Genomic DNA, 14,956 nt, shown 5'->3' on the forward strand with positions numbered 1-14,956 from the left:
GACTTTAAGAGCGGTGAAGAAATGCAAGTGGTATGGATTGCACGCCAGCGTTGTTAACGCTCCATAACACTTTTTGTGCTTGACTCGTGATCTAGGCCATTGTATTTAATCCCAGCAGATAGGTTAAAGTTTGTTACATAGTTACAACACATATCAGTTCCTGAGCTGGACACAAACAGACACTGATAGACACTTTTCTACAAGGAAGGGAGAATAGCGGCACTACCCGGAATAGTCCCCTATTTTCAATAATCTTAGAGTGTATTTGTGAATACTCTAAAGACTGCAGTATTGTTAAGGGGGAAAGGTGCTGTATGCAGTCACTATTAGACAAGGAATTAGTAATGTCAAAATAACATTACAAAAAGTGTGTACATTATAGCACTCAGCAATGCATAGTCATCAAAATTAAACACAAAAGCACAAAATTAAGGGACTGGGAATAGCTGAAAATATTAGCTCATGGATAAATAACTGGATAAAAGATAGGGAGCAACGAGTAGTAGTAAATGGATCATACTCAGATTGGACAAAGGTAATCAGTGTCCTCCAGGGATCAGTACTGGGCCCTGTTCTTTTTAATATTTTTATAAATGACTTGGAGCAAGGATTAAATAGCGACATCTCTATTTTTGCAGATGATACTAAGTTAAGTAAGGTCATTAGGTCAGAGCAGGATGAACTTTCATTACAAAGGGATCTGCAAAAATTAGAAGTATGGGCAGGTAAATGGAAAATGAGATTTAATACGGAAAAATGCAAGGTTCTACATTTTGGAAGTAAAAATAAGCAGGCAACATATTTTTTAAATGGGACAAGCTTTGCCAAACAGAGGAGGAAACGGATTTGGGAGTAGTAATTGATAACAAGCTAAAGATGGGTGCACAATGCAGGGCAGCGGCTTCAAAGGCTAATAAGATATTAGCATGTATTAAATGAGGCATTGATTCAAGGAAGGAAAGCATAATTCTGTAACTATATAAAGCCCTGGTAAGACCTCACCTTGAGTATGGAGTGCAGTTCTGGGGACCGATCGAAAAAAAAGATATTGCAGAACTAGAAAAAGTTCTGAGAAGGGCCACAAAGCTAATACGGGGATTGGAGATTTAACCTATGAGGAGAGGCTAGCCAAACTGGGTCTTTTCTTTAGAAAAAAGGCGCTTGAGAGGTAACATGATTACTTTATATAATTATATTCAAGGCCCATATATAGAGATGGCAGAAGCTCTGTTTATTCAAAGAAAATTGTTTCTGACAAGAGGTCACAATTTAAGGTTGGAGGAAAGGTGATTTAATCTCCTGCAATGGAAACGTTTTTTCACTGTAAGAGCAATACAATTGTGGAACTCATTACCAAAGGAGGTAGTGAATGCCAATACCCTAGATACATTTAAAAATAGTCGGGATACATTTCTGTATGCAAACAAAATTCATGGATATGATTGCTAGTATTAAATGGGTCACCTTTTAGTGGGGTTATTTAAGCTTAACTGGAGCTTTTTGTGAGTATTTTAGATTTGTAGGTTGAACTTGATGGACTTCGGCCTTTTTTCAGCCTTATCTACTATGTTACTATGTTACAAATTGCTAGTATTATTAGAAAAGGCAACAAGAAGGTCGTTCTTTAAAAATTCTATATCGGGTAATGATATAGAATATCATAAATAATCTACTATTACTTAGAGACTTCAATATCCTGAATTTTTTATGTTTTTGCATGGGTTCTATTGTTTTAAGATATGTTAATAATAAAAGTTAATTTTTTTAAAAATGACCTTCTTGTTCCCTTATCTAATAACACTAGCAATTTGTGTTTAATTTTGATGACTATGTTGAGTGCTATTATGTACACGCTTTTTGTAATGTTATCTTGACATTACTAATTCCTTGACTGATAGACACGCAATTAACCCCTTTTCTGGAGTTAAACACATAGGTAAAGGCATGTAGTAGTGCATCTGTAAACATACATGACCTACATCATTAGAGAATTTTACTGTTGCTGTTGTATGTCCCTTTAAAGGACCAGTAAATACTGCAGATTTCCATAATCAACAAAAACTTCAAGTGAGTAGTAGATTTTTTATAGTTTTATCTATTTCCACTCCTCCTGTACCATGTGACAGCCATCACCCACATATGTATATACTGTGAATTCTTGCACATGCTCAGTAGGAGCTGGTGACTCAAATAGTGTAAATATAAAAAGACTGCACATTCATGGAAGTAAATTGAAAGTTGTTTAAAATTGCTGCTCTATCTGAATTGTGAGGTGGAATAGGTTCAAGGCACTGACTCAGTCAGCAGTCATACACTACAATATGTTCTATAGCCATGCTTCTGACTTACCTGCTGACATAAGGAACAAGCAGGTGTGTGCGCTCCCTGACTCATCAGTCATACACTACAATATGTTCTACAGCCATGATCCTGACTTACCTGCTGACATAAGGAACAAGCAGGTGTGTGCTCTCACTGACTCATCAGTCATACACTACAATATGTTCTACAGCCATGCTTCTGACTTACCTGCTGACATAAGGAACAAGCAGGTGTGTGCTCTCACTGACTCAGCAGTCATACATTACAATATGTTCTATAGCCATGCTCCTGACTTACCTGCTGACATAAGGAACAAGCAGGTGTGTGCTCTCACTGACTCATCAGTCATACACTACAATATGTTCTATAGCCATGCTCCTGACTTACCTGCTGACATAAGGAACAAGCAGGTGTGTGCTCTCACTGACTCATCAGTCATACACTACAATATGTTCTATAGCCATGCTCCTGACTTACCTGCTGACATAAGGAACAAGCAGGTATGTGCTCTCCCTGACTCAGCAGTCATACACTACAATATGTTCTATAGCCATGCTCCTGACTTACCTGCTGACATAAGGAACAAGCAGGTGTGTGCTCTCACTGACTCATCAGTCATACACTACAATATGTTCTATAGCCATGCTTCTGACTTACCTGCTGACATAAGGAACAAGAAGGTGTGTGCGCTCCCTGACTCATCAGTCATACACTACAATATGTTCTATAGCCATGCTCCTGACTTACCTGCTGACATAAGGAACAAGCAGGTGTGTGCTCTCACTGACTCAGCAGTCATACACTACGATATGTTCTATAGCCATGCTCCTGACTTACCTGCTGACATAAGGAACAAGCAGGTGTGTGCTCTCACTGACTCAGCAGTCATACATTACAATATGTTCTATAGCCATGCTCCTGACTTACCTGCTGACATAAGGAACAAGCAGGTGTGTGCTCTCACTGACTCATCAGTCATACACTACAATATGTTCTATAGCCATGCTCCTGACTTACCTGCTGACATAAGGAACAAGCAGGTGTGTGCTCTCACTGACTCAGCAGTCATACATTACAATATGTTCTATAGCCATGCTCCTGACTTACCTGCTGACATAAGGAACAAGCAGGTGTGTGCTCTCACTGACTCATCAGTCATACACTACAATATGTTCTATAGCCATGCTCCTGACTTACCTGCTGACATAAGGAACAAGCAGGTGCGTGCTCTCACTGACTCATCAGTCATACACTACAATATGTTCTATAGCCATGCTCCTGACTTACCTGCTGACATAAGGAACAAGCAGGTGTGTGCTCTCACTGACTCATCAGTCATACACTACAATATGTTCTATAGCCATGCTCCTGACTTACCTGCTGACATAAGGAACAAGCAGGTATGTGCTCTCCCTGACTCAGCAGTCATACACTACAATATGTTCTAAATATGTTTAAAAATATACCACCTGATCAGAACTTATAGTAAAATAATACATATTCTAATATTATTGGTATACGCCAACAATTTTATTTGGAGGACACTCCGGAGATAAACTAATATTTTGGAAAGCTCTGCCGAGATAATATTTAACCGAAGGTTAGAGCCGTTACTAATAAACTTACAAATGATTGTGGTAATATTCTAATAATAAGAGTACGAATATATGGGAGGTTACTGCTGAGACAATAGTAAATTATATTGTAGTCTAGTATATACAACACGTTGGGGGCACAGCGATATTATTTTGTTTAGTAAATTAGTATTTTTAATAACAAAATTATATTGTGCAAACAGTGATTTCTTAGAAATTAAACAAGCGTGTTTATCTTATTAAATACCATACTAAAATAGCTATGTCTTCAACAAAAAGCGACTCTAGCGCATCTGTACATGATGAAATTGTACCCTCCCCAAGATCCTCTGTTCATGAAATGGTTCAGACATGAACTCTTAAAATAGAGGCTATGAACCACCTCAGGAACAGGCTTGATATGGGGGATGATGTATACACTTATATCAAGGGGGCTAAGGCCAAAGGTTTAGATAAAGATATGTGGGTTGAAGATAGTGAATTATACCAAGTTTTACTGAAGCTTAGTCAATGCAAAGAATTAAAAGGGCGCAATGAAATAATTTTCAAAACTTGTCCGATCCTAATGTATTTGAACTGTGCGATGTCTAGCCAAATTGCAGGACAGAACGTACATTTAGAACAGCTAAGAGGTAAAAATGATTCATTGCGAGAATTCGAAGAAGACTTTATTGACTGAAAGTTAGAGAGTCTAGAAGCTAATAAAAAGATTTCTACCCTAAATGAATATAATTAAGAAATTAGTGGCTAAATTAAACGCTTTAGAAGAAGATTATGAAAAGGGCCAAAATGAAAATAAAACTTTAAAAAATACAAATTATCTTAGGGCTGAAAAAAGAACATGAACAGGAAATAAATGAATTAGAGAGACAAATTAGCGCTGAAATTATTAACTCAATTAAGGACTGGGTCAGAAGTGAGTTTCAAACTATAAGGCAGGAGAATAAAAAAAAAATCCTAAATTATAGCCCAAATTTAGGCCCAGAGATAACCTCCCCCCTTAGGACATTACTTAACTCTGAAGGGCAAGATAAGTATTACGCCTCGGAGGAAGAAGGCAGTTGCTATAGCCGGTCAGAAGGGGGGGCTAGCTTCTCAGACAGCCCATATCAAAATAGACGGGTGAAATTTCAGCATAGTAAAGATAGGACAAATAGAGGGCGCTCTAACCCAAACAGTAAGGTCCTAATGAAATCTGGTAATGCACTTAATAAAGTGTATGACACCCCTACAATAATTAAGTTCCTAAGTAGAGCAGTACACCCATTTTCCAAAAGGGTGACCACTTCTATAATTGATCATTTAGTGGCTTATGAAAATGCCTTAGCTGTATTAAATATAAATGATGGGCAATCTAAAATTGAATTTTTGCCATGGGTATTTGAGGCTAAGCATCATAAATACTTTGCTTCACTCGGACTTCCGGTGGGCGGACCAAGCGAGCAGTCGACTCCTCACAGAGCTCCGCTGGTCGGGACATAACTGAGTTAAAATCGAGCATTTTACTGCCGGGTCCCGCACGCCAGACTTGCTGGACTTGCAGGAGAGGCAAAGTGCCAGCTGTCTAAAATTGTGCGCGGAGCATATTTCACCCGCTCCGGCAGCCGGAGGCCACAAACTGTTAGACGCCATCACTAACCGGCGCCATCTTGGAGTTCCCTCAGACGCAGATCACAGTAAATACCGCGCTGGATGCGGTGGGGAAACATCTAGTGACAAGCAGCATTGACCAAGCTACATCCACCACCTCGCGGGGAGAGGAGGGGGTCAGACAAGGAACCGGGTAATGTAACCACTCTGAATTTGAGCTTACATGCACTTCACTGCTAAGGGGATTAAGAGAAACTGCGTGGGCAACTTTGCTGGCATAATAATCTGCTTGGGACTTTATAAATGCCACGTGGACTTTGCAACCATCACTTTCTTTTTCTTTTAACCTGCACCAGTCAGTTAGACCCACGCTGCAGCATTTACACTTTAGAACTGTGTTGCAATAGAGAATACACACGTGACCCACAAGCAACTAACAAGCAACCCATAAGCACTTATGTATCCCTGTTCTCCAAGCAAACCGCAGAGGTTCTAAGCATAATGTACTGAAATAAACCTCCAGACATCACTTCTTGGTGGGTGCATCAGCATATTTGTCCCCCGGCACTCTGGCCAATAGCTAATAAACTGCGTAGGTTAAAGAGATATCTGCCTGCACAAATCCATTCAACACTGCAGGTGTGGGTTTGAACCTGCAGACACTGTGCCTGACTCGTTGGCATCTATAAAGATCCCCTACCCTCCCCTCTCTAATGAAAGTGGATAAGTACTTTTTTAAGCTGTCCCCTGCTACCAAATCTAGCATGACTCACAGATCAAAAGCCAATGAAAAGAGGCTGAAACAGACCGCTGAATTACAACCAGAAACCTCGACCTTCTCGGATCATGGAGGGGTCTTAGACCCTGACTCACAATCTTCTCTCTTACAAGAATTTAAATCTTTTTTCTCCCCAAAATGGACTCTCTGCAATCAGGCGTAGACACGCTTACAAGCGAGGTGCGACAGTTTTCCTCTCGACTCACCCAAGCTGAAACCCGCATTTCTGATGTGGAAGATAGACAAATCGCCTCAGCAACTACAATCAAGCAACTGGTAAAGAAAACTCAAACACTCCAAGATCGTATAAACGACCTGGAGAATAGAAGCCGTCGCAACAATTTGCGCATTGTGGGAGTCCCAGAGTCCATCAAAGGCAAAGACCTGCTTGAATTCACGGCACTCAAATTGCCGAGGATGCTGGGCCTACATCCTGACATACTACCCATAAATGTGGAGAGGGCCCATCCTGTGGGTCCAGAGAGAACCCTAGATCAGGCAGGAGCAAGACCTAGGCAGGTCATATTCAAGTGTCTAAACTTTCAAGAAAAGCTGAAAATCCTAAGGGCCTACCGCACTCATAAAGAACTTTTGTATGAAGGTTCAAAATTACTCCTATTCCAGGACTTTTCTATGGATGTCTCCAGACAGAGGAAGGAATTTGCCCCAATATGTACCCAGCTACATGAACAGGGAAGGCAAGTGGCACTGCTGTTTCCTGCAAAGCTACGTCTTCAAACCCAATATGGCGTCAAGATCTTTCACTCTCCTCAGGCTGTGAGAAGCTACTTGGCCACTGAAAATCAAAATCAATGTCCACCAACTTGAAGTATTTCCTTTTTGTCTGCTCTTTTATATTTCTCTTTCTCTGCCATAGGCCTCAAAGGCTATGAAATGGCTGAATCTGTTTTTTGCTTTACTCCCTCGGAGAACGGAGGGGACTATTGCCCTGAGGGGCTTCTGGACTCCGGTAAGAGGCTGGACGATGCCTCTTGGGTAATGTTGAATACTGATATTGTAATGTTTTGTTGGTTATATTTGTTATTTGTTTTGTTTGATAAGTTATTTATATGCAGAAGGTTCTCACTGTTGTCATTATGTAATACTGTCTGGTTAACACCTCAGTCACTTATGGTTAAGCATCCAACCCCTCAAGGTACGGGGCTAGTCATAGGCAATACTCACAGACCACTTGGCGGGATTGCACAAAGATGGCCCATGACCCAGCACATAAGCACTTACGGGACTTACCCTATAATACCATACATAGTGTTCACTCTAATTTTGGCTAGAAAATTCCACTGCTATAAAGGCACTGGTGTATCAGCCACCTCCAATGTCACCATTAGTCTGTACACCCCCCCATACAAACATGTTTGGTAGTCTGGTGCCCCCAACATCCTTAGTACAATCACCCACCCCGCCCCTCAGTGCTGATATGGTACGGCTAGGTATCATCAGGAGGAGGACTCACTCTCACCCCCAATCCCGCTTGCAGGAGCTATTGACCACTACCATATTCAATCTAGGCTGTGATATCATGTGCACACCACTTTCTTTTATGTATTTGTTATTAACTCTGCATTTTACCATAGATATTGATATTTTTTGCCTGTTTTACCTGTTATTTTTGTGGTTTGGTAAACTGCCTACGTTTAGAAGGTATCAGAGGCTGCCATCATGTGGCTTAGTTGGGTTAAAGCTCCAACTATGTGGGTTTAATTATTCAACACTGCACTATGCAGGGATAATCACTGGGGATAGTATCAGACCACTGGGTGGGTTAACATACAGACGGCCCACACCTCAGAAAGCAAACATTCATTGGCGCAACCTTATAACTCCTCACAGAGCGGTTATCTTAATTTTTGCTGGAAAATGCTGCTACTGTAACTGCTCCGGGAACTTACTGGTAACACACATATCCCTATCATGTATGCCTGCCAATATACATACGCCCGGCAACCTGGCGCCCTTGCCTCTCATGGTACAATCCCCTACTCTGCCCCCAGAGTCTGGTCTAGAACGATTAGGTTTCACTAAGGTAGAGACCCACATTATGTTGACTGCTGTTGTACCTAAACTAGTTCACTACATCATGTGTGTATTACTTCATCCTATGCATTTTATATTGGACCTATGCCTTCTTATAGGTCGAGCGCTGCTTTGTTATATGTTATATTACTGTGTTGGTACCCCGTCCTTGTCCTTTCCCTTTCCCCCTTTTTTTCAACCTCTTTTTTTTTTTTTTCTCTTCCTCTCATTGCTGGTAAACGTATTATAGTTTGACATGTCTCTAAAAGTAGTGACCTGGAATGTGGGAGGTATTCACTCCCCTATAAAGCGTAAGGCAATTCTCACACATCTTAGAAAACTGGGTACTGACGTTGCCTTATTACAAGAGACCCACCTAACAGACATAGAGCATCAGAAGTTACAGAGGGACTGGGTAGGACATATAGTATTCCCCTCACATACTAGTGCCAGTCGCGGCTTGGCCATTGCATTTGGAAAGAAAGTCTCAGTCAAGGTGGAAAATTCATATTTTGATAAGGACGGTAGATATATGATAGTACAGGCCGTGGTAAATTCAGAGAGATATGTATTTTGTAATCTCTATGCCCCTAATCATAGAGCGATGGGCTTCTGGACTGACTTGACACGACACCTAGCTCCACATATAGGCTAAAACCTGATAATTGGGGGGGACTTTAATATCTCACCCACACACACCTTAGACAGACTTTGGTTGGAACCACACTCTTTTCGGGACCCCAAATCAAACTATAAAGCCAGATATGAAACAAAAATCTTTGGTATGTTGGAGGCCGACCTGGGGGTCTGTGACATCTGGAGGTTGCAGAATCCAGAAGGAAAAGATTATACATGCTTGTCCAAGGCTAAACACACACTATCCAGAATTGACCTTTTCATGACGGCCTGTAATTTAATCACCCACATTCATAGGTGTAAAATACACAACATCCTACTATCAGATCATGCACCTGTGGAGCTAACACTGGGAACCCGGGGGCCGCGGTCCAATAGGAACATCCTTAGATTCCCTACATATTTATCTACTTCAGAGGCATTCTCTAGATTCTTGCGACACACTTGGACAGACTTTGTCACAGACAACGCTGCTCATGTAGATGACACACAGCTCTTCTGGGACACGGCGAAAGCGGTGTCTGCGGGGGCCATAATCTCTTATGTCTCGAAGCTGCGACATAACACACAATATAAATATAGATCCTTGCAGAGACAATTGGGACTGTCTTACCAATCTTACTTACAAGCTAAGACAAAAACAAACTATGAGACATATATAGCGAGTAAAGCAGAGCTGGAGGCCTTTATGAAACAACAAACCACATCTGGGTTACTGAAGACTGCGGGTAGATATTACAGGTTCGGGAGCAGAGCAGGTAAAATGCTCGCGTCTCTGACAAGACCGCAGACATCTAGGACCAACATAGCAGCAATTAGATCACGAGGCGTGACACACACTAAACCGGCTGACATAGCACAATGCTTTGCACAGTTCTTCGCAGAATTATACACAAACCAAGACAGAGCCCCGGAGGGTGTCCAGGCTCAGTTCTGGCAATCGATGCAACTCCCTCAAATAACGCAAGAGCAGAGTGATGCACTCAATGCCCCCATAATTGTGGAGGAGTTGACATCTACTCTAAGGTCTCTGCCGATGGGCAAGGCGTCGGGCCCTGATGGCCTACCGGCCGAATTCTATAAGTTGCTTCAACCCCAAATCACACCCACTTTGACCAATTTGTACAATGCTCTCCTACATACGGAAGCATCTCCCTCCAATAATTTCACGGCGGCTCACATTACACTTATTCCCAAGCCAGGGAAAGATCTCTCCTTACCAGGGTCTTACAGGCCAATATCGCTGCTGAACACAGACTACAAACTGTTCATGAAGATTCTAGCGAACAGACTAAAAGTAGTCCTTCCAGACATTATACACCCTGATAAAACGGGTTTCGTGTTCAAACGCTCGTCGGTGGTGAATCTCCGTAGGGTGCTGCAAGTCATAGAGCACTATTGGATGAAGGGACAGGATAGATCTGAGGGGGTCAAATCGGAGGCCTTCCTGCTATCCTTGGATGCAGAGAAGGCCTTCGACAGGGTGGAGTGGCCTCACCTAGTAGATTCCATGTACAAATTCGGCTTCAGGGGTCCATTTTTAGAGATCATAAACAAAATGTATCAACACCCGATAGCACGGGTTATGGTGAATGGGCTCTTTTCATCAGATTTTCAGTTACAGAGAGGCACCAGACAAGGGTGCCCTCTGTCGCCGTTGCTTTTTAACATAGCATTGGAGCCCTTGGCTTTGAAGCTGCAGCAAATTTTTCCAGGAATAACGATAAAAGGGGCTTCCCTGCACTTGGCGTTATACGCCGATGACATGCTGCTCTTTGTGGATACGCCTTCCACACATATATCCCATATACTACGCACAATTGTGGACTTCGGCACCTTCTCGGGCTACAGAATAAACGCCGCAAAGTTGGAGATTTTGTGGCTACAGAGACACCAGAATGTGAATCACTCCTATCCGTTTGTGGAGATATCGGGAGGACTCACCTACCTGGGTATTAAATTGCACCGTGACCCATCTAAAATGTATGATCTAAATATATCTTCCAAGTGTTCGGAGCTGGTCTCCTTGCTGACGAACTGGGCTAACCTCCCCTTAGGCTTATCTGGTCGTATCAGTCTGACTAAAATGACGATCTTACCCAAGATTTTGTATCCCCTACTTATGTTGCCATTTCTGATTACAAAAAGGGATTTAAAGATCCTCACCCATGCAGTATCCCGATTCATATGGAGGGGTGGCAAATCACGGATTGCCACAGACAAACTACACCTCCCATTCCAGGGGGGAGGCCTGGGTCTTCCAAATCTAAAACTTTACAATTGGGCGGCGCTGACCAGGCTAGTAACTGACTGGCAACTAACTACGAATCACTTCTCCGAACCGACTCTGGAGGAAGCGATTCTCGCGCCTCTGAAGCCGGCCTACCTTCCATATGCAAAATTATCGTCCCTGCCACCTGCAATTGCCTGTAGTGTGCTATATGGAGACCCGCTAAAAGCATGGCAAATGATTCACAAGTTCTTGGGGGTGGCCAGCCCTCCCCCTAGATACATACCTATTGCCGGGAATGCGGATTTCCCAGCAGGAAGTGAGCATGAACCATTTCTCATATGGAAAACTCTCAGTATCAGAGTTTTGGGGGATGTTTTGGACCCTCTGCTTCGCACTATACGCTCTTTTCAGGAGCTACAGGCTAAATACCAGATCCCGCATCGGCATTTCTATGCATATCTCCAACTGCGACACTATGCAACGTCCCTACAGACAACCAACGCTGGTTTCTGGGACCCATCGCCTTTCGCCATAGAGCAGACACTATTTCAAGTGGGGAGATTTTCTCTCTCGCACTTCTATGCCCGCCTGGTGAGACAAACAGAGACTCTAATCCAAACCAACATGCTGACGAGTCAACGGCGGTGACAGTACAAGACTTAACGGACAGCCTGGACCTTGCAAGACGGGCTACACTTACGATTACTCTCAGGGAGGCGCAGGTCAGACTACTTCACAGAGATTATATCACACCTCATAGACTATCTAAATGGAGTGATCGGTACCCCAACCGATGCATTAAATGTAGCAGTGTATCCCCTTCTTTCCTACATTATTGGTTTGCCTGCCCGATTACCAGACGCTTCTGGGGCCATATGCAATACTGGGTTACAACCACGTTCCATATAGAGATAGAGATAGCAACAGCGGAGATTTACCTCTTTAAGTGGGGCGACGCACATAAACTACACCATCAGATACTAACATTATGCATGTTGCTGGCGAGGAAGTGCATCTTGTCTAGATGGACCTCCAAACATCCTCCAACTATAGCTCAGTTTAAACGTTTACTAATCAGACAGCTATACATAGAGCAATATGATGCACGCTTAGATACGATGCGTAGACTAAGGCCGTTTTGGAAAAAATGGTGCCAGTTTATAAATACACTACACAGGGACTTAAAAGACCAAATCCTAAAACCGTTCTTACACTCCGAAATACTACCCTCTCTCAATATTGGAGAGGGTGGTGATGCATCATTGGTACACCCTGACCCCCCTAATGAGCGTGCCAACGGCGCGACTCTCCCAACGGAGATTATGCTTTTTTAATATTTCCCCCCCTTTTTTTTTTCTCTCTTCCCTTTTCCTCTCTCTATCCCTCTCCGCTCTCTTCACCCCCCCTTCTTCCCCTGTCCCTCTTCCATGAAGAGTAATCTCAGGGTAAATTTAAGGCTTTGTCGTTAGTATGTTATATAATGTTATACACTGTTTAGATGTTTGATTATTAAAAGAAAGAAAATTTTGTAAAATCAGGGCAGATATGACGGACTTTAACCTGTGATTATAAAGAGACTCTTATTCAGATGCACCAAGGTTATTTGAATCATTCTCGGATATACGACCTGCTATTCATCATGGAATAAAACTTTGTTAACACACCCCACCATGTCTTGCTCCGGGAACTTGTATCATCATGATGTATTTGTTATCTTGTAACTTGCATTTGTAAATGACCTGCATCTGATTGTTCTGATTGTTCCTGTTGTATTTGTTCCTGACTTATAAAAAGAATTAAAAAAAAAAAAAAAAAATACTTTGCTTCACTCAAAGTCATGAATATTAATTCTTGGAGTGAAGTAAAGCAACAGTGCAAAAAGGAGTTTGAGCCATATCGCACCATAACAGCAGCTTCCTTTCTGCACTAAAATGAGCTTACAGTATGACCAAAAATGATCCCAAATTTGAGAGCTCAGAATTTGTTAATTTATTTTATGAAGCCTTACCCCCTCATATCAAAGTAAATTTGGCTAGAGACTTTGATGAAAGCTGTTCATTAGATTGGCTGATTAGGTAAAGTACAAAATTATATGCCATACAGCAAACCAATGACCATGGGGATAAAAGAGAGAAAAAGCACAACCCGAAAGTAGTGGCCAAAACTAGGGTGTCACCTAGCCCCCTCAATTTAGAGTCCAAAAAGAAGACTTATGCAGAAGTGGCAAGAGAAAACAGGTCTAGCCCACAAAGTTTTTAGTCTGCCCCTCCCCCGCCAAGGGCTGAGGCACAGAGGGAATATACCCATAATGGGGGGCATGACCAGACAAATAGGTATCCCCAAAAAGAATACCCACAAGGCAATAGGTATCCCCATAGAGGTAGATACAATAAGTGGCACAGATATTATCAGGATAACCAGTCACCCCAGTTAAATAGTGCACCCCAAGAAAATAACACAAGACAAGCTGAACCCTAAGGGCAACCACGTCAGGATAGAAACAGCGGCACTGATTCTGAGGGGACCCAATAGTCCAGGAATCACTACTATGGGGCATCAAGAGTTAGGCCCAGGGGTAGAGGTAACTTGTACAATCAAGTATATCAGCTTAGTACCTAGTTAAATCGGTTGAGCGAACAATTCACTAGTATGAGTCAAGCGTTTATGGCTTAGCAACCGAATAATACTTTTTTAGGGGTACAGCCAGTGGTCAACAGTGGGCCACAAGCAAAGTCAGAAATACTCAGATATCTTCTGAGGGGAGAGAAATACTGAATGAGATAATGAATGTTAAAAATGACACTAATCGATTTTCTCTCCCTACAGCCTAGCAACGGAAGGCCTAAATGTGATAACAGGTGTCCCCAGTCTGGAAGTATTAATGACTTTCCTATTTTTCAGTTGTCCCTAAGCATTATTCCCACAGATGGACACGCAGAACAATCCCCACAGGAAGAAATATCCCCTAACTGCAGTGCAGTACGCAGGAAACCCGTTATCCCTATTATAGAGGAGGCGGTCGATAAGGATTGTGCCACGTGATGTTATGAATCCAAGTAAACCATGGCGAAGTCCACAAATGTTTAAACATGATAACTTTATGTGTGAAATGGTAGAATCTGAAGGGAGGTATTATGTGGTTACTGAGATCCAGGATTCAGTTAGTAACCCTATAATGGGATTAATTGATACTGGAACTCAAGCAACTATTTTGTCTGACAGGTACTATAAAAAGCTAACAGAGTTAACGCCTCACAAACCTAAAGTAAGGGAATTTGATGGTTCACTGATAGGTATTGGGGGTGACTCTCTCAAAGTCTGGGGTACGGCATGGTTAAAGCTAAAGCTTGGGAACAGGGTAATAAGACACCCTGTCATTATAGTGGATCTGCTAACTGATCGTTTGATAATAGGTATTGATCTTCTTAAGCAACTAAATACCATAATTGATTGCATAAATAATGTAATCTGGTCACAAGTCAAAAGACTTATTAATTATGAGCAGTCCAGCATACCTTACACCAGACATAGCTGTCACGTGGTGAAAGAGAAGCCAGATGCTGTGGAGATTCATTTCAGGAATAACTCTGTACCTGAAAAAAACTATCCTGCAGATAGATGATCAGATTTTCCTAAGTGGCTCTGATGATCATACTTTTAAAATTCTGCCTGGAAAGATAGCCAATATTTCCCTAGATGGCGATGTATTAACCATATCTCTCCACAAAGGGGACACTAAGTCCACCAAAGGGAGAGATCACTTGCAAT

The 14,956-nt window shown here is 42.1% G+C and overlaps 1 protein-coding gene across 1 annotated transcript in view; it reads right to left on the minus strand.

Moving 5' to 3' along the window:
• The window catches only part of BCAT1 (branched chain amino acid transaminase 1), a 240,047-nt gene that overhangs the window by 29,581 nt on the left and 195,510 nt on the right, over positions 1-14,956 (minus strand). The window lies entirely within an intron of this gene.

The sequence above is a fragment of the Bombina bombina genome, chromosome 6 (assembly GCF_027579735.1).
Source record: "Bombina bombina isolate aBomBom1 chromosome 6, aBomBom1.pri, whole genome shotgun sequence".
Classification (NCBI taxonomy): Eukaryota; Metazoa; Chordata; class Amphibia; order Anura; family Bombinatoridae; genus Bombina; species Bombina bombina.